This window comes from Balaenoptera musculus, chromosome 11 (assembly GCF_009873245.2).
Source record: "Balaenoptera musculus isolate JJ_BM4_2016_0621 chromosome 11, mBalMus1.pri.v3, whole genome shotgun sequence".
Taxonomy (NCBI): Eukaryota; Metazoa; Chordata; class Mammalia; order Artiodactyla; family Balaenopteridae; genus Balaenoptera; species Balaenoptera musculus.
In genome coordinates, this window is record NC_045795.1 from 82,299,840 (window position 1) to 82,321,812 (window position 21,973).

The window sequence follows — 21,973 nt, forward strand, 5'->3', positions numbered from 1 at the left end:
ACAGTGTCTAGAACAGTTGTTAAACTGATTTAAAGTAGGATTTAGACATTGCTTCCAGTCCTGGCTTTGTAACTTTTAAAATTTTGTTTGCCCTTCCTATAAAATGGGAGTAGTGGAGTGCATCCTCAGTGAACACCAGTGCATAGACAACTAACAGGTTAATTACACTTTGGCCAAGCCAGGTTGAGCAACAAAGAGGGCAGTAATAGTGTTGCAGTAGATTAGTGATGTCTGTCATGGCTGTGAGCATCACATTTTCCTCATCCTAATGAGGATGGTGTTCAGAAAAGTGGATGTTAGGAAATGCTGCTGCCTTGAGAGAATTGAGGGGGTAGGTCTGACTCTGTCAGGGGACAATGATCCCTATAAATGTGGAAAGGGTAGTATGAGAATGAGTTTGCCTAGAATATTTATTTGCCTAGAATTTTATTTGTATGTTAACTTTATATAAAAACATACTGTATCATTCTCCTTGATAATAAACCAACTTGGTTTTATTTTGAGAAAAATATATGCTTATTCCAACTCCTTTACCTCCAAATACTGTGTACCTGGGAATTTAAATGTGACTGGGGAGAGGGCAATTTTCTTTGCTATCTACTGAGCCAGTGGTGACTTTTGTTATAAAATGTCATTCTCTCCACCAAGGTTCCCCTCGTTACAGTTTAAAATGGGCAAGTGATCCACACTCAGACAGGAAAAAAAATACAACCAAGCTCTATTGAAACGTCTGACAGACCCTTAACAATAGCATTGCTATCAAACGTTAGTACTGTAGTTTATAAATAATTCATTGATCACATGGCTTTGAATAGTTCTATCAAACTCCACTTACAGAAGTGGCAAATTATTCTTCAACACAGTCATTTGTTTTCATCCATGAAGAATAGTATGCATTAATACCATGGCAAATAAGAATTGAAATTCCAGCCAGGCAATCTTTCAGAAGAGTTTTGTAGAGAAAATCTGCGGCATACTTTGCGAGATTCCCTCTCTTGCGCCACCACCGCGTGGGGTCACTGTCCTTGTTAATTTTATTAATTTGTAGGTTTGGTAGTTGACCTCAGAAGTGGTTCTGAAATTCTGCAACATGCTCAGCGAAATGTTCTAGCAAAAGCCTAGCAAAAACATGGTTGAATCAGAGTGTATAGAAAGTCAACTATCAAGTCTATGAGACAACCAGTTCTTTTATCATACTTGGCTTGGTGTATGAATCTGTTTTCTCATCTGGCCATTACAGAAATCAAATAAAAATATAATTGCATGTAGATAGGTAAGCAGATGATAGATAGATAGATAGATAGACAGACAGATATTGGATGGACAAACGATGAAGCTTAGAGGAAGACAATGTTCTATATATCCCTTGGAAAATCAGCATTAATATGAAGCATGCAAAATATCTCAAAAAAAGACCATTCTACTGGTCTCATTTTCTAAACAAGCATGATGGGTAAAGTTAGAGCAAACTAGAAGATGAGATGAGCAAAAGCAATTTCTTCCTAGTCATACCCAAACATCCAAACAGTTAAGACAAAAAATCAATGAGAGCACTTTATGTAGACATCACCGAAGGTTGCCAATTTAGCATGATGAGAATGAATGGAAAGAAGCTGAAAAGGAACTGGAAATGAACAGTCACTACTTTCTCTCCTAAGTGTCTGCCTGTACATAACTCTACTACGATTTCAGGTCATTTTTCTTCGAGTCAAAAGCCAGTGTGAGCAATGAGTCCCTTATTTCAGAATCCTCATCATGTTGGAGGCAGCATCGTGTCATACCTGGACCACTGGGCTTAGACAAGAAAGATCCAGGCTATGATGTGAGTCAGTTATTGTGTAACCTCAAATGAGTCACTCTACCTCTCTGGGTTTCCATTTCGTTGTCCTGAAAATGAGGTAGCTGGAATAGAGAATCTGCTGGATGCATTTTAGCTATGAGCATGGGGCATTATGCAGTGTTGAGAGCATGGGTTTTGGCAGATAGGCCAAGCCTTCCACTTAAATAGCTTTGTCTATGATGTTTCTTAACTTAAGTCTCAGCTTTCTTATCTGAAAAATGGTCTTAATAATAGTGTTCACGTCACAAGGAGATAGTTTACATAGAGCCTCCTAAAACATAATATCTAGTCAATAAATAACAGCTGATGTTCCTTGGGTTGTTCTGTAATAATGACTGGTTTTACTTTTTAAAATCAGAAGATGTTATGGGAGAGAAATAAAGTGGGAGACGAGTCATGTGAAAAGGAGGCTGTGAGGGGTGACCCCCAGTCAGGCCACCTGGCAGTCCACGTGACCTCAGGCCATCTTGGGAGACCATGTGATAAAGTTAAACCATGATACCGATGCCTATTTATGATATTACTTTAAGTTTTTAGTAACAGCAGGCAGAGTGAAGTTGGGAAAAGCATGGGAATGAAACTTTAAAAAATTATTCCTTTTGGTAGAAAGCTTTAAAAAGTAGAGAATGACTTAAAAGTTTTTCCTTCGTTGAACTTTTTAAAAATAAAACTTACTAATCGGGAACTTATTCTACTCGACATGTTCATTTCTCAATTCTATATTCATCCATTCCTGAGGTCTTGACAAATAGTGAGATGGCAGAAGGAAGTGGCAAAAATATCCCTAACTTCCATTGGAACACAAATGCAGTCTGTGTGGGCTTCAGAGACCTGTGCTAAAGGCAAGAGGTCCCCTCCAGGCATTCTCATTATTATTTCTTGACTTCAGAAGACAACCTGAATGTCCTAGATGAGGAAACCAACCCTGGAAGAGAAGGGGACAGGCTGAGTTTTCTAAAAACAGGTTTATAATATATGAAATTGGTTTCTTGGGCCCATGTGTTGTGGGAATATTAAATCTGTGCCTTGAATTAAGGGTCTGTCACTTGCTCCATGAAATGCTTGTGTCTTCAAGAGGGGCTTTATGTGGCAAATGAAATAGAGGTGAAACAGAAATGCAGGTTTTTCTCAAGATGTGTTGCTCTAAAGAAAAATGGTTTTGTTGCTTGGACTTGCAAGGAATTGCCTTCAGTATCTAGAGTAAGGTTTACTTTGACCACTGTGACAGATCTGTCTGGTTTTTGTGTAGTCTTAAATACCGTATAAGCCTGAATATAAGGCAAGGTATTTTCCTCAAAATTCACCATTCAGAAAATAAGGAGTCACCTTTCAAGTTCATACCAAGTTTTTAAATTACTTTATTTTGAACAACCAAGTATAAATTGGGAAAAACCCGGTCTGAAAGATACTCAGTCAATTTTAGTTTAAGACACTTGTAGAGGTCCCTGTACAGGGTTAATTTTTTACATTTAATTTCTGCTTGTCTTTAAACACATATTGAATTAATTTCTGCAGGGATGACCCTCACAGTTGCAAAGTTTCAGTGTCATAAATAGGCCTTTTAAAAATCTCTTTAAAATAAAATAGAGCAGGCGGTGGCATTGAGGAAATCACAAGTGTAGCCAGTGTAGAACAAGTGGGGAAAACAGTGTCCTAATGTTAAGCAAAGAATGTTCGCAGCTTGGGATAAAATATCCAAAATTAGCAAAATACCTGGATTCTCCATGTGGCTGCATGTTAAAATAAGCCACAAAGGTGATATGCTCTAGAAAACTGTTAGGTGACGCAACGTGTTTCTAGCGATGACAGAAACATTGAATCAGAGATACACACCTCCGGCTGTCAGTGCCTTCACAGTGTGCTCAGCTGCAGAGAGCTGCGTCATCCAAGGGCACACCCCTCTGAGAGTAGCCCACATTCAGTGACAGATGTAGTGGCAAGATAAAGGCCTGGCCCAGCCTGGGACAACTCTAATGGGTCCTGGGCACTGCAGAGCTCTCCACCGGGTGAGCCAAGATGTTATTGGGACTGCCTCACAGCAAAACTTCTCTCTCTTCTCAATCCTGCATCTCACTCCCTCTCTATCTTCCCATCCACAGATGTTGATCCCTAATCAATACCCTGCTCACCAAACTCCATCTCAACATTTACTTCCAGAGAATGCAACCTGTACGGGCTGGTTAGAGGGCAGAGAGGGAGGAGAATTACAAGTTCTGTTCTAGGTGGAATATGTGCAAGGTATCTGTTAGGCAGCTGGGGGGAGGGGGTGCCATGGAAACAATTCTATGTATGAGCCTAGTGCCCAGGGGAAAGGTCAAGGCTGGAGAAACAAATTTGGGAGACAACAACTTAATAGATGGTACTTAAAGCCAGGGGACTAGATGAGAGCTCTTAAGAAGTAAGTACAGGTAGTGAACGAAAGAGTTCTAAGGATTGAGCCCTACCATTTAGAGGTCAGAGGAAGGGAATCCAACAAAGGAGATTGAAAAAGAAGCAACCAAGGAAATAGAAGAAAAACTAGTTGTGTTTGATATTCTGGAAACCTAGGAAAGAGTTTCAAAGAAGTGATCATCCATTTCAGTGTGCTGAGAGTTTGAGTCATATAAGGATAGAGGTAATCCCTAGATTTGGCGAGACAGGGTCATTGCCAACTTGACAAGAATGATTCTGTGGAATGGTCTGGATAGAAAGCCTGGTCTAGTATTTTCAGGATAGATTGGATGTAAAGAAGTGGAAAGGGGGAGTATGAAGAATTCTTTTCTTTTGCTATCAAGGGGAAGGGAGAAATGGGGTTGTGGCTGGAGGGAGAAATAAGGTCGAGGGAAAGCATTTTAAGGAGGGAAATAATTTCAGCTTGGTTATAAACTGATGGGTATGAGCCTGTGGACAGTGAGAAAATAATGACCCAAAAGGAAAAGGGGAAGATTATGGGAGGAAAGTCCTAGAGTGGGTGAGAAGGAATGGCATCGCATGCACAGGTAGAGGGACCAGATATGAGAAGGGACGGTTTTTATCCCAGGTATCAGGAGGGAAATAAGAGAAATGGGTACAGATTCAGGAGGATGGTAGATTTGGTGGTAGAAATACGAGGGATTTGTTTTCTGGGTACTCCTACATTCTCAAGGTCATCATCTGAGAGTGGGAAAAAGATCTTGACTTTCCAGTGCCAAGTGCATCATCTTTTACTCCTTTGTAGTCATTCCCCCACTTCACTCCTCTGTGAATGTGTGGATTTTCAAAAGCTTGTGACTGGCCACTTCTCACTTTCCTTCCTTTTTCCAATAGCTGTATCCCCCTGGTCCCGTGTCAGGGTATCCTCTCTCTCCTTTAGTGTTGTTCATTTTTTCTAATGAGTTCACCCTCTTGGCAATGTGGTGTGACTCACAGCCATGCCATTTCTTCACACCTGAGTCAGTTTCCTTTCAGTTCTCATGACCCATTGATCCAGCTCCTTCTTCCATTTGTTGGAGCAGGTTTTTTTCTTATGCTTTTGTCAGGATGCATTTGTCACTAAACAATGTGTGCCTCCCTCTTCAATTCCCAAATCCTGCACACACAAAAAAGAGTTGATTCCAAATAGGAATATTTAGATACAAAAATAAATTGTTCAGCTCTTCACATATGCCTGCACCCCTGGAGGCCATTAATAATCACGTTGCTTAGTTGCCCAGAGATCCTACGCTGTTTGATTCCTAAAACACTCTCAGCAGTAGAACATTTATCCAATGACAGGTTCGCAGTCATTTCCCACTGAACATTCATCCTATGAATCTTCTGCACACATACAACAAAAATCCTGCCAGCACCATGGGAGACCTCAGAGATCCCCAATGCCCCTTATATGCCTGGATAGCCCAGGCTCTGGACTCAGACTTGCAGGCTTTGAGTCCTGGATCCATCCCTCCTCACCAGGTATATAAGTCATCTAACCACTCTGTGCCTCAGTTTCATCGTCTCTAAAATGGGGAGAGTCGTATTCCCCAGCTTCGTAGAGTCAATCAAATGAATTAATGTCTCAGGTTTCTGACACACCTTCTGAGAAGAGAGAGTTTAGTCAACAGGAACTGCTAATTTTATGTCAAAAGCCCTGAGATATATTATAGAGATTAAATCTTTTACTTTTTTCTTGTTAAACCTTTTTGGCCAGAAAAAAACATTTTTTTTACCTAATACATATTAAAATGTTTTTCCACAGAATCCACTGTTGGTGCACGTATTTGTTTGCTGGGGCTGTGGTAACAAAGTATCATAAACGGGGTGTCAAAATGACAGGGATATCCTCCAAAGTTCTGGAAGCTAGAAGTCCAAAATCTAGGTGTCAGCAGGGGCATCCCTCTGAAGGCTCTACAGGAGGAGGATCCTTCCTTGCCTCTTCCTGTCCTGTAGTTAAGTCCTTGGCGTTCCTCGACTTGCAACTGCATAACTTAAATCTCTGCCTCCGCCTTCACATGGCCTTCTTCCCTGTGTCTCCTCTCGTCTTCATGTCTGTCTCTTTAAACAGACCCCCATCACTGGACTTAGGGCCCACTCTAATCCAGTATGACCTCATCTTAACTTGATTACAACTACAGAGACCCCACTTCCAAATTAGGTCATATTCACAGGTACCAGGGGTAAGGACTTGAACATAACTTTTCAGGGGACACCATCCAACCTACAACAATGTCTATAAGACAAATACATCCAACCATACTTTAGTTGGCCCAGATCACCTCCCACCCATTAACTGTGATCTAGCTCAGTACGTCTCAGCGTCTGGCCCCGTGACTGATGCCTTTTATGAACTGTCTGACTATGTCTGGGACACTATAAGTATAGAAAGAGTAAGCCTTTAGAAACTGCCATAGCAAAAACTTGCCACGGCCTTGACATCCAAGCGTGTATTCAGTGGACTTTGTTTTAAAGGGAATAGTTTGGTTTGGATGCTGTCAAGCTCATCTGGTGAGTCATTTGTGACTTTGTTCATCCAATGGATTGGAAAGTTTGAAAAGTTTCGCTTTCTGCTGATCATCTGAGATGCACTAACATGGCAAACAGGCTGTGAATGGTACGAATGGGAAAAAAGTTTGCCATCTCTGTCTTCTCCCTAGGTATTTACATAACCCAACCCTTCGTTCCTAAACAAAGAATTGTTATTAATTCTGTTGACCAATTATTCTAGCTTATTCCCAAACCTCCCTTTTCCTTTTGAAGAACACAGTCTAAAATAAACTTTCAGTAAAACCTTCCAAGGAGCAGAGTTTGTTCATTGTTTGCAAACAACTTTGCAATTCTGTGGACATGGGCTGCTTTGTTTCAAGACACACACCATATCAATTGGGAACATTTTAAATGCCTTTGGTGATATAAAAGAAGTTGTTCTTCTAAAAGTGAAATACGGAGTTTGTTGTGTTTCGTTGTTGTTTCTGCCTGCTGAACAGAGTTGCTATTGATGACACCATGTATTTTCCCACACTTCCAGCTTGAACTTCCAAATATTTGTGCATTACAGCAAAGATAGTAACTCTGCAAGGAAACTGTTGCTTTGGAAAAACTGCTTTTTACATAGAAAAAAAAAAACATACTCTTTGACTCACAGTGAGTTATTACTCTGAGAAAAAATAAAAGGAGCAACATAAAATTCTAATACCAGCTTGTTCTTTTACGGATGGCTGTATGGTGGACTCAAGTTTGGATAACAATTTGTGTTTGCTTTGTTGGCATTTTATTTTTGTTTTGTTTGGGTTTAAAAAAAATGTTTTCACTAAACACTGATGATATATAGATAGATAGATCAAACTTACAAAATGACATATTATGAAAGACATTACTCTTCTACTGTACACTCCTAGTCCCCTAAATCCAACTCCAGAGGTAAGCTCTGTTATCAGTTCATTAGGTGTCCTTTCAGAAAGAGTCTTTAGGCTCATATGTGTGTATGTGTACAGACATATGTGAATATCCATAAAACCAAAGCAAATGACAGCATACTATGCCTACCATTCATTCCCTACTTGCTAAGAGTTTACCTTTTAGGTAGTTTCATACCATGTGGTATTTTCCAAGGTGACCTCCAGAGATCCCCTCCTCTTGTATAGTCCCCCTCACATTGAAGTGGACTGACCTGTGTGCCAATAGGATACTGCAGAAAGGATGAAGTATGATTTCCAAGACTAGATCGAAAAAAAGCATTGTGATTTCCTCCTTGCTTCTTCTCAGATCACTCACCCTAGGGGAAGCCAACTGCCATATTGGGAGTTGCCATACTCAAGTAACCCTTTGGAGAGGCAAGGAACCGAGGCCTCCTGCCAATAACCATGTGAGTGAGTCATTTGGGAAATGAATCTTCCAGTCGCTGTAAGGCTTTCAGATAACTGCAGCCCTGGTCAATATCTACTTTCAGCCTCTTTAAAGACTGTGAGTCAGAACCACCCAGCTGAGCTGCTCCCAAATTCCTGAACAAAAGATACTGTAGGGTAATAAACATTGCTTTAAGCCAGTAAGTTTGGGGGTAATTTTAGATAACTAATATATACCAATGTATGTCATTTTTGTTACTTATTGCAAAGGTTAATAACAAAGAAACAACAATCCTAAGATATGATGACTTAAATAAGAATGCTTCCCTCCCATAAAATAGATTGGAGATGTGAAGCCCAGGCTGGTAGGAAGCTGTGTTCCACACAGTCTCTCAGAGGCCCAGGTTCCTGCTGTCTTATTGCTCTGCTATCGCCTAGGATACTGTCATCATCTGTAAGATCAAAGCCAGTTGCTATCCTCTCTATATTCCAGCTCACAGAGAAGAGAAAACAAGGACATCTAAGGCAAAAAATTTCCTTATAAAAAGTTTGAAATGAAAGTTGCATCCATCTCATCTCAGGAGCACTTAAAAATCAATCACATGGCCACTCCCTAGTGGCAAGGAAAGCTGGGAAATTATTTATCTAACTGATCAGCCATATAGCCAATGAAAACTGGAAAATAGGTTTTAGGAGGACCATCATTCTCCCCCAGCTTTGTAGTATTCCTTTGTTTAGATGTATATATATTTTTTAATAGATCTTTATTGGAGTATAATTGCTTCACAATACTGTGTTAGTTTCTGTTGCACAACAAAGCGAAATCAGCCATATGCATATGCATGTCCCCATACCCCCTTCCTCTTGAGCCTCGCATATACTTTTATTTAGCTAGTCACTGAATGATGACCACCAGATATTGGGCTCTTGAGGCCACTGTAGCAAATTACTCAGGAGAAGAAAAGTCAACAGCATCCTACGGGTGTGGGAAACGTACAGAAAGGGCTCAAGTAGTGCACAATTTGAATGATCATGGTCTTGTAGGTGAAAGAGGAAATGACCCGCACCTGGGCCTAAAATGGGCTCCTATGCCAGGAGTGTACAGTGTAAAAGTCAAAGCAAAATGTGCCACAATTTCTCAATGAATATTCTTTTCACCCCGAATTTGTGAAGTGTGTCTGTTTATCTAAGATCACTGTACTCAAAGTGTGAAAACAATATCAGCACCACCTGTGAACTTAGATATACAAATTCTTAGGCCCCATCTCAGACCTACATGATCAGAGACTCTGGAGATGGGGTCCAGCCATCTGTGTTTTAACTCACGCTCCAGGGGAATTCATTGCTTGCTAAAGTTTGAGAACCACCAATCTAAGACCGAAAGCAGCATATGCCACTCACTAGCTGTGTGTCTAAAGGCAAGTAACCTGCGTGCTCAAGGATCGTGAAGACTTGTGGCGGGGGTAGGGGATGATGGGGGCATCAGCTGCTTCTTCTACACGCTAGGGAATGCAGCTGGACCTGGATCCAAAGCAATCTCTCCATATCAACCAGGCCCAGAGGGCAATGCCCGGCTGGAGGACTGAGCGGAGCACAGAAGGCCGGCCACCTTGTGCCTGTGGACTGGAGAATTTAACCCATTTACATGTTAGGGTCTTGGTGCTCCGGCCGGGTGTCAGGCCTGAGCTTCTGAAGTGGGAGAGCCGAGTTCAGGACATTGGACCACCAGATACCTCCCAGCCCCATGTAATATCAATTGGCAAGAACTCTCCCAGAGATCTCCATCACAACTCTAAGACCCAGCTCCACTCAACGACCAGCAAGCTCCAGTGCTGGACACCCCATGCCAGACAACTAGCAAGACTGGAACACAACCCCACCCATTGGCAGAGAGGCTGCCTAAAATCATAATAAGTTCAGAGACACCCCAAAACACACCACCAGACGCGGTCCTGCCCACCAGAAAGACAAGATCCAGCCTCATCCACCAGAACACAGGCACCAGTCCCCTACACCAGGAGGCTGACACAACCCACTGAACCAATCTTACCCACTGTGGGCGGACACCAAAAACAACAGGAACTATGAACCTACAGCCTGTGAAAAGGAGACCCCAAACACAGTAAGTTAAGCAAAATGGGAAGACAGAGAAATACATAGCAGATGAAGGAGCAAGGTAAAAACCCAACAGACCAAACAAATGAAGAGGAAATAGGCAGTCTACCTGAAAAAGAATTCAGAGTAATGATAGTAAAGATGATCCGAAATCTTGGAAATAGAATGGAGAAAATACAAGAAACGTTTAACAAGGACCTAGAAAAACTAAAGAGCAAACAAATGATGAACAACACAATAAATGAAATTAAAAATTCTCTAGAAGGAATGAATAGCAGAATAACTGAGGCAGAAGAATGGATAAGTGACCTGGAAGATAAAATAGTGGAAATAACTACCACAGAGCAGAATAAAGAAAAAAGAATGAAAAGAATTCAGGACAGTCTCAGAGACCTCTGGGACTACATTAAATGCACCAACATTCGAATTATAGGGGTCCCAGAAGAAGAAGAGAAAAAGAAAGGGACTGAGAATATATTTGAAGAGATTATAGTTGAAAACATCCCTAATATGGGAAAGGAATTAATCAATCAAGTCCAGGAAGTACAGAGAGTCCCATACAGGATAAACCCAAGGAGAAACATACCAAGACACATATTAATCAAACTATCAAAAATTAAATACAAAGAAAAAATATTAAAAGCAGCAAGAGAAAAGCAACAAATAACATACAAGGGAATCCCCATAAGGTTAACAGCTGATCTTTCAGCAGAAACTCTGCAAGCCAGAAGGGAGTGGCAGGACATATTTAAAGTGATGAAAGGGAAAAACGTACAACCAAGATTACTCTACCCAGCAAGGATCTCATTCAGATTCAATGGAGAAATTAAAACATTTACAGACAAGCAAAATTAACAGAATTCAGCACCACCAAACCAGCTTTACAACAAATGCTAAAGGAACGTCTCTAGGCAGGAAACACAAGAGAAGGAAAAGACCTACAAAAGCAAACTCAAAACAATTAAGAAAATGGTAATAGGAACATGTATATCAATAATTACCTTGAATGTAATTGGATTAAATGCTCTAACAAAAAGACATAGACTGGCTGACGATACAAAAACAAGACCCGTATATATGCTGTCTACAAGAGACCCACTTCAGACCTAGGGACACATACACACTGAAAGTGAGGGGATGGAAAAGGATATTCCATGCAAATGGAAATCAAAAGAAAGCTGGAGTAGCAATTCTCATATCAGACATATAGATTTTAAAGACTATTAAGAGAGATAAAGAAGGACAGTATACATAATGGTCAAGGGATCAATCCAAGAAGATATAACCATTGTAAATATTTATGCACCCGACAAAGAAGTACCTCAATACATAAGGCAAATGCTAACAGCCATAAAAGGGGAAATCAACAGTAACACAATCATAGTAGGGGACTTTTACACCCCACTTTCACCAATGGACAGATCATCCAAAATGAAAATAAATAATGCAATACAAGCTTTAAATGATACAATAAACAAGATGGACTTAATTGATATTTATATGACATTCCATCCAGAAACAACAGAATACACTTTCTTCTCAAGTGCTCATGGAACATTCTCCAGAATACATCATATCTTGGGTCACAGATCAAGCCTTGGTAAATTTAAGAAAATTGAAATCATACCAAGTATCTTTTCCGACCATAAAGCTATGAGTCTACATATCAATTACAGGACAAAATCTGTAAAAAATACAAACACATGGAGGGTAAACAATACACTACTAAATAACCAAGAGATCACTGAAGAAAGTAAAGAAGAAATCAAAAAACACTAGAAACAAATGACACTGAAAGCATGATGACTCAAAACCTATGGGATGCAGCAAAAGCAGTTTTAAGAGGGAAGTTTATAGCAATACAATCCTACCTCAAGAAACAAGAAAAATCTCAAATAAACAACCTAATCTTACACCTAAAGCAATTAGAGAAAGAAGGACAAAAAAGAAACCCGAAGTTAGCAGAAGGAAAGAAATCATAAAAATCAGATCAGAAATAAATGAAAAAGAAATGAAAGAAACAATAGCAAAGATCAGTAAAACTAAAAGCTGGTTCATTGAGAAGATAAACAAAATTGAGAAACCACTAGCCAGACTCATCAAGGAAAAAAGGGAGAAGACTCAAATCAACAGAATTAGAAATGAAAAAGGAGAAGTAACAACTGACCCTGCAGAAACACAAAGAATTATGAGAGATTAACACAACCAACTATATGCCAATGAAATGGCCAACCTGGAAGAAATGGTCAAATTCTTAGAAAAGCACAACCTTCCGAGACTGAACCAGGAAGAAATAGAAAATATGTACAGACCAATCACAAGTGCTGAAATTGAAACTGTGATTAAAAATCTTCCATCAAACAAAAGCCCAGGACCAGATGGCTTCACACGTGAATTCTATCAAACATTTAGAGAAGAGGTAACACCTATCCTTCTCAAACTCTTCCAAAATATAGTAGAGGGAGGAACACTCCCAAACTCATTCTACAAGGCCACCATCAGCCTGATACCAAAACCAGACAAAGATGTCACACAAAAAAAGAAAACTACAGACCAATATCACTGATGAACATAGATGCAAAAATCCTCAACAAAATGCTAGCAAACAGAATCCAACAGCATACTAAAAGGACCATACGCCATGATCAAGTGGGGATTATCCAGGAATGCAAGGGTTTCTCAATATACACAAATCAATCAATGTGATACACCATATTAACAAATTGAAGGGTAAAAACCATGTGATAATCTCAATAGATGCAGAAAAAGCTTTCAACAAAATTCAACACACATTTATGATAAAAACCCTCCAGAAAGTGACATAGAGGAAACTTACCTCAGCATAATAAAGGCCATATATGACAAACCCACAGCCAACATCGTTCTCAATGGTGAAAAACTGAAACCATTTCCACTAAGATCAGGAACAAGACAAGGTTGCCCACTCTCACCACTATTATTCAACATAGTTTTGGAAGTTTTAGCCACAGCAATCAGAGAAGAAAAAGAAATAAAAGGAATCCAAATCAGAAAAGAAGAAGTAAACCTGTCACTGCTTGCAGATGACATGATACTATACATAGAGAATCCTAAAGATGCTGCCAGAAAACTACTAGAACTAATCAATGAATTTGGTAAAGTAGCAGGATACAAAATTAATGCACAGAAATCTCTTGCATTCCTATACACTAATGATGAAAAATCTGAAAGAGAAATTAAGGAAACAGTCCCATTTACCACTGCAACAAAAAGAATAAAATACCTAGGAATAAACCTACCTAAGGAGACAAAAGACCTGTATGCAGAAAACTATAAGACACTGATGAAAGAAATTAAAGATGATACAAATAGATGGAGAGATATACCATGTTCTTGGATTGGAAGAATCAACATTGTGAAAATGACTATACTACTCAAAGCAATCTACAGATTCAGTGCAATCCCTATCAAACTACCACTGGCATTTTTCACAGAACTAGAACAAAAAATTTCACAATTTGTGTGGAAATGCAAAAGACCCAGAATAGCCAAAGCAATCTTGAGAAAGAAAAACAGAGCTGGAGGAATCAGGCTCCCTGACTTAAGACTATTCTACAAAGCTGCAGTAATCAAGACAGCATGGTACTGGCACAAAAACAGAAATATAGATCAATGGAACAGGATACAAAGCCCAGAGATAAACCCATGCACATACGGTCAACTAATCTATGACAAAGGAGGCAAGAATATACAATGGAGAAAAGACAGCCTCTTCAATAAGTGGTGCTGGGAAAACTGGACAGCTACATCGAAAAGAATGAAATTAGAACTCTCCCTAACACCGTACACAAAAATAAACTCAAAATAGTTTAAAGACCTAAATGTAAGGCCAGACACTATAAAACTCTTAGAGGAAAACATAGGCAGAACACTCTATGACATAAATCACAGCAAGATCCTTTTTGATCCACCTCCTAGATAAGTGGAAATAAAAACAAAAATAAACAAATGGGACCTAATGAAGCTTAAAAGCTTTTGCACAGCAAAGGAAACCGTGAACAAGATGAAAAGACAATCCTCCGAATGGGAGAAAATATTTGCAAACGAAGCAACTGGCAAAGGATTAATCTCCAAAATATACAAGCAGCTCACGCAGCTCAATATCCAAAAAACAAACAACCCAATCCAAAAATGGGCAGAAGACCTAAATAGACATTTCTCCAAAAAGATATACAGATTGCCAACAAACACATGAAAGGATGCTCAACATCACTAATCATTAGAGAAATGCAAATCAAAACTGCAATGAGGTATCATCTCACACCAGTCAGAATGGCCATTATCAAAAAACTACAAACAATAAATGCTAGGGAGGGTGTGGAGAAAAGGGAACCCTCTTGCACTGTTGGTGGGAATGTAAATTGATACATCCACTATGGAGAACAGTATGGAGGTTCCTTAAAAAACTAAAAATAGAACTACCATATGACCCAGCAATCCCGCTACTGGGCATATACCCTGAGAAAACCATAATTCAAAATGAGTCATGTGCCACAATGTTCATTGCAACTCTATTGACAATAGGCAGGACATGAGAGCAACCTAAGTGTCCAACAACAGATGAATGGATAAAGAAGATGTGGCACATAGATACAATGGAATAGTATTGAGCCATAAAAGAAACGAAATTGAGTTATTTGTAGTGAGGTAAATGGACCTAGAGTCTGTCATACAGAGTTAAGTACGTCAGAAAGACAAAAACAAATACCATATGCTAACACATATATATGGAATCTAAAAAAAAAAAAGTGGTTCTGAAGAACCTAGGGGCTGGACAGGAATAAAGACACAGACGTAGAGAATGGACTTGAGGACACGGGGAGGGGGAAAGGTAAGGTGGGACGAAGTGAGAGAGTGGCATGGACATATATACACTACCAAATGTAAAATAGATAGCTAGTGGGAAGCAGCCGCATAGCACAGGGAGATCAGCTCGGTGCTTTGTGACCACCTAGAAGGGTGGGATAGGGAGGGTGGGAGGGAGACGCAAGAGGGAGGGGATATGGGGATATATGTACATGTATAGCTGATTCATTTTGTTATATAGCAGAAACTAACACACCATTGTAAAGCAATTATACTCCAATAAAGATGTTAAAAAAAAATAAAAAATAAAAATAAAGGCAAGTAACCTCACCTCTTTTCCTTAATTTCTCAATCTGAGAAATATGGATAGTAATAGTATTTATCATGGTTACGATGAGCATTGAAAGAGCTAAGAAGTATCAAGTGATTTAAAAAGTGCCTCACATATAGTGAGCCCTCAATACTAAATACTCTCGTTGCTATTGTTATCTTTATTTTACTGACTTCTATATTCACCAGCTTGTGGTCCAAAATGAGGTCACAGCTTTTAATCTACAAGTGAAATGACTCTGAGCACAGTGCTTCCTGCAGAGAGAATGATGCCTTTCTTCCCTACCTGGGCCAGTCCCCCCCTCACAGTCACTCCAAGGCCCCACAAATGCTTTTTAAAGTCTGGTGGTCAATGACCCCAGCAGCAGCTAAACAGACTGACTGAACACTTCATGTATAGAAATGAATGAATAATAAGACTACAAGGGTATCAACCAGAAGCCCAAGTCAAGCCACAATGGCTGATCATTCCCCAAAGTTTTGCATTTTGAGCTCTGACTTTTTTCAAGCAATATGTGAGGTTGTGGGGAACTGGGGACAACGTCAAGAATGCCCAGTACCAGTGGTGCAGATGAACCTATTTGTAGGGCAGGAATAGAGATGTAGATGTAGAGAACGGATATGTGGACACAGAGTGGGAAGGGGAGGGTGGGATGAATTGGGAGATTAGGTTTGACGTAAATACACTAACATGTGTAAAATAGCTAGCTAGTGGGAACCTGCTGCATAGCACAGGGAGCTCAGCTCTGTGCCCTGTGATGACCTAGATGGGGGGGAAGGTGGGGAGGGAGGTGCAAGAGGGAGGGGATATAGGTATACATATAGCTGATTCACTTCATTGTGCAGCAGAAACTAACAGAACATCATGAAGCAATTTTACTCCAATAAAAATAAAAAATCCTGGAGATTAAAAAAGAAATTCTGTACAATCAGAAGGAAAAAGAGATAAGGTTATAGAAATGTTTTAAATTTTTCCCCATATCAGAAAAAAAAATTCTTAATTAATTTTTTGTTGAAGTATAGTTGACTTACAGTGTTGTGTTGATTTCTGCTGTGCAGCAAAGTGATTCAGTTATCCATATATATATACATTCTTTTTTATATTCTTTTCCATTATGGTTTATCACAGGATAGTGAATATAGTTCCCTGTGCTATACAGTAGGACCTTGTTGTTTATATGTAGAATCTAAAATATGACCAAATGAACCTATCTACAAAACAGACTTGTGGTCGCCAAGGGGGAGGGTGGGGAGAGGAAGGATGGATTGGGAGTTTGGAGTTAGCAGATGCGAAAAAAAAAAGAGAAATTTTTAGACCATGAAAATTAATTAAGTTTTGCCTACACAAAATGAAAAATAAATTGTTTACGTATTTAAAGTTAAAAAAAAAAAAAAAAAGAGTGCCCAGTACCAGCAGGGGTCCGCCTAAGAGACCTAGAAAGTGGGTGAGTTAGGGGACGGAGTGCTCTGACCATCTCTACAAAAGCATATATAGAAAAGCCTTTGCCAGCCTGAGCTGTTCCCAGCAGGGCTGTGTGCCCAGAGCCTGACCTCAGATTCAGAACAGAGAAAGTAGGCTGCAGTCTTTTCCCTGACCAAAACATTGTCTAAAGTGAAGCATTTTTCCTCTTTGTTTTGACAGTACACTAGAGGTCTGCGGACCCTTCTGAGCTGCGTGATAGGATGCCTGGGGCCTAAATAATTACTTGGAATTGAGAAATGGGTTCTCTTTACGCACATTGTCAGCGCTGTGGCTAGTGCTTTAAGACTTTGAGATTTGTTTTGCAGGCTTGAAGATTGATCACACTATCGGTTTTTTACAGTCTTTCTTTCTCATTGAGATAGAATATTGCATTCGTTTTAGGTGTACAATAGAATGATTTGATAGATGTATATATTACAAAATGATCACCAAAATAACATACACCACCACACATAGTTACAGTTTGTTTTCTTTTTTCTTGCGATGAGAGCTTTTAAGATCTAATCTCTTAGCAACTTTCAAATATACTATACTGTGTTATTACTTATGGTCACCATGTGGTACATTACATCTCCAGGATTTATTTATCTTATACCTGGAAGTTTGTACCTTTTGACTGCACATTCCTTTCATTTTTTAGTGTGATGGAGCCATGTAGGTAGGAAGAGATAAAATGTATCTTGAGCAAGTGATATTCACTTAATAAGTGAGAAGAATGGAGCTGAACCCCACCTGTGCACAGCTAGTGTTCTAAGAGGAGTCAGCTGTGTCCCCTAAGGGAATTCCTATTCTCGAATAACCTGGATGCAAGCGCTAGCACTGGCTTTTTCATGGGGTCTCATCATGTTACAAAATTGTGGGGATATGTTGTTTGTCTCTCCACTCTCTGTCCCTACTCCGCCCCACCAAAAATCAGGTCCCTGGTTTTTCTTTGGGGACATCATCCCTCAGCCCTTCTCCACGTGTTTCAGGTGGGGTTTACCTCACACCTTTGTTTCCAATCAGAGTCTCTGATGGGCGTAAGTCAAGACCCCTCCCTAAGGAATTGGCTCAAGCATGAGCATCTGACCAGATCAGAACCAATAAGATACAGGAAACATTTTGGAGGGAGGGAGGGTGTTTCCTGGAATGAGCAACCCTGGCTTTCTCAGCCCCTGTAAAGTGAGGTGAGAGGAGATGGAATCTAGCACGGCTACAGAAATACTGCTGCCATTAGAGAACAGGAGGAGTTACTGAAGGCAAATGCAGAGCCCAAAGATGAAGGAAATTCTGCAGGTGGCAGGACAGAGGAGAGCCACGTGGGTGCTGACAACATTGTCTGTGCCTTTGTTTTTTTTTTTTCAATTGAATTATAGTTGATTTACAATGTTGTTTTAATTTCTTCTGTACGACAAAGTGACTCAGTTATACATATATATATATTCTTTTTTATATATATTGTTTTCCATTATGGTTTATCACAGGATATGGAATATAGTTCCCTGTGCTATACAGTTGGACCTTGTTGTTTATCCATTCTATATATAATAGTTTGCATCTGCTAATCCCAGACTCCCACTACATCCCTCCCCCACCCCCCTTCCCCCTTGGCAACCACAAGTCTGTTCTCTATGTCTGTGAGTTTGTTTCTGTTTTCTGTCATATTTTAGATTCCACATATAAGTGATATCATATGGTATTTGTCTTTCTCTTTCTGACTCTACTTCTCTTAGTATGATAACCTCTAAGTCCATCCATGTCTGCGCCTTTGAATGAAGCTTCACTTGAAATATACTATAGTCTCTAGACCAGTGCTTTCCATTGTGTGGTCCCTGGACCAGCAGAGTCAGCCTTAGCTGAGAATTTGCCTAACGATGCAAACTGTTGAGTCCCCACTCCAGACTTCTTGAATCAGAACTCTGTGCATGCAGTCTCATAATCTACATTTTATTAAGCCTTCGGGGTGATTGGGATACACACTAAAGTTTGAGAAGCACTGCTGTTTACCGATACAATAGAAAGTAAGCTAATAGAAAGTTAGCTAGTCTAACTCAAGTACAGTTATTCCAGGGTTCTGAGTACCACAAGCCAATCTATGCCTTTCTTATTAAAGCTGGTCTGAATTTGGTTTTTATATTCCTCATCCTAGCTTTAATCTTTTTGTTCTAATAGTAGGAAAATCAGATGAAATGTCTTCATCAGAATTCTTCCTTATATTTCCAAAACATATTGAATTATGTGATGATTCCTGTTCCTTGGGACAGCTCTCTGAAGGACAGCAAGGACGTTCAGTATACAAACCCCTCATTGTAGGGATGAGAGAACCAAAGTGCCATCCCTTAAACCTCCTGGCCGGCTAAAAGTCTGGTCTGGTTCTTTCCACCATACTTGGCTACCTGTGCGGCTGAGTAATTAGACCCACCGCTGACGGAGTCCAGCCAACCCGCGTTTATATCCTGATTCTGCTACGTGGGAGCGTTCTAGCTTTTGTGTCTCAGTTTCTTTATCTGTGAAATGATGAAGACGGTTCTACTTCCTTCAGATGCCTAGTGTGAGGGATCTGTGAGAATTAGTATGGAAAGGGACAAGCTTTGGGCAAACGGTCAATAGATTGTGTCCATTCAGAATAATATTGTCAAATCCATCATTGCTACTGCACTATAAAATGCAGGGCTGCACCCACAGCAGATTGGACCGAGCCAAGGAGTGTTATCTGGGAGAAGCAGCATGTCGGTCCTGCAGGGAGGTATCCAGCCTGCTGATTTCAGGGAGCCCTCTGAATTCCCTCAGCCAGGCACATAACTCAAGCGGCTCCCATCAGCATCATAATGTAATCTCCCCCTTCAGCTTCCCATCAGAAGCTGTGTTTCTAAACCTCATCCCCTTTAAGGCCATCTTTCTTCTGAAGGGAGTGAGGCTGCTGGTGATTAGGAGTTGTTTAAATTGCCATCAAAACAATTAAAAGGTGAATCATTCCTACTAAAGAACCGGTCTTTATTCCTGTCCTGCCCCTGGGTCCAGGATAGGAATGAAGACGTAGAGAATGGACTTGAGGACACGGGGAGGGGGAAGGGTAGGCTGGGACGAAGTGAGAGAGTAGCATTGACATATGTACACTACCACATGTAAAATAGATAGCTAGTGGGAAACAGCTGCATAGCACAGGGAGATCAGCTTGGTGCTTTGTGACCACCTAGAGGGGTGGGATAGGGAGGGTGAGAGGGAGACGTAAGAGAGAGGGGATATATGAATACATACAGCTGATTCACTTTGTTATACAGCAGAAACTAACACACCATTGTAAAGCAATTATACTCCAGTAAAGATGCTTAAAAAAAAAAAAAGAACCAGTGTGCTTGAATCAGTGGGTATCTCGCTCATTTCCATGGAGGCTTGATTCATGTCTCATCCACACAGAGGGAGGTGGTTTATTAAGGATTATGACGTCCTGCCTTCTCTGGGCCATCCAGAGGTTGTTCTGCTCTGGAAGGGAAGGGACCACATTAAGCCCAGTAATATTTTTATAACTGCATTTCTCTTGCCTGGCTCTAGATAATTCATCTGGCCTTTCAGCATGGCTACAAGTTAAGTGACACATCAGAGACATTTTCCTGATAGATTTTGTTTGGAGCTGAATCTTGTAGCTGCATGAATAAAATGGATATCTGTTTAATAACTGCCTGGGTTCAAATCCCAGCTTTGCCACTTAATACCTGTGTGACTGTGAGGAAAATATTTAGCCATTTGGTGCCCTGGTTTATCCATCTTTGAAACGGGGATAATGGAACCTACCCATAGGACAATGATTAAACAAGTTAACGTTTGTTAAACCCTTCGATGAGTAAAAATGATTAATAATAATAAATAATAATATTTACCTTTTACTAAGAACTTACTTTGTGCCAGACTTTACGCTAAGCACTTTACATTTAACAGATAAGTTTATCCCAAACATAAATCACTGTAGCAGTGTGATAGTAGTAATAAACAATATTGATAACAGTATTAATAATAATGGCAGAAGAAATAATAATAATAATGTGTGCACACAGAACTATAGTACTATGTCTAACCTCACAAAACCTTATTAGTGAGGTTCTATTGTAATCTCCATTCTGCATATGGGTAAACTGAGCCACAGAAAGGATAAGTATCTTTCCCAAAGTCACACAACTACCAAGTGGCAGAGTTAGAATTCAAATTTCATCCTCCCTGACTACAGATCCCAAGCTTTCAATTGCCCACCAACTCAGAACCACATAAATATTGCATTATAAAATGAAGATGTCAGTATTCACATTTTCTGGATGCATGGGATAGATCAAAAATGTCAATACCATTTTTTTCTCTAGGCAAATAATTCCAAATGGGAGACACATAAATGGAATGGAGAACTGTAAAGGCTCCCAGTTGGCTGTGGGGCAAGCCCTGTGTGCTCCATGAAAACGAGGGATTGTTTTCCAAGTGAAAAATGACTCCATTAGAAATAGGTTTCAAAAACTATAGAGTCAGCACTTTTCAGAAGATACTCAGTTGGGTAATAAAAAAAAAAGTAGAGGCTTTTATAGCATCCAATTACATGACAAGTGAGTTACATTTAATGGTATTGAAAAAAAGTGATTTCAAATGTGAAATGAGGGGTGTGAGCAAATGTAACTAGTCCCCATATTAAGTTCTTTCCAAGCCCATGGGGGAGGTGAAGTCATAAAGGATAAGCACGTAACCTGACTTGAACTTGATAAATCTGCATGTAAGTAAGCAGGTGTGTCTGGTGACCAGAGACGGAAGGGAAGGGTGATGGCTAGAGTCATCACTCATCCGCTACCCACTCTGTGCCTACTTCTGTGTGAGGTCCTTCCCAACACCCTGTTCTGGTCCTTCCTAAAGTGTTTCATTGGGAACCCTTATGAGCCCCATTTTACAAAAGAGGAAACTGGAACTTTGGGATAGTAAGTGACTTGCCCACGGTCCTACTGCCTGGTAAGGGGCCAAACTGGGGTTCATACTGGTGTCTGTGTACTTGAGAGCCAGCTCGCTTCCCACCACATCATGTTTCCTTTCTAAAAAGAGACCATAAGAGAAATTCCAGGATTTGAAGTCTCA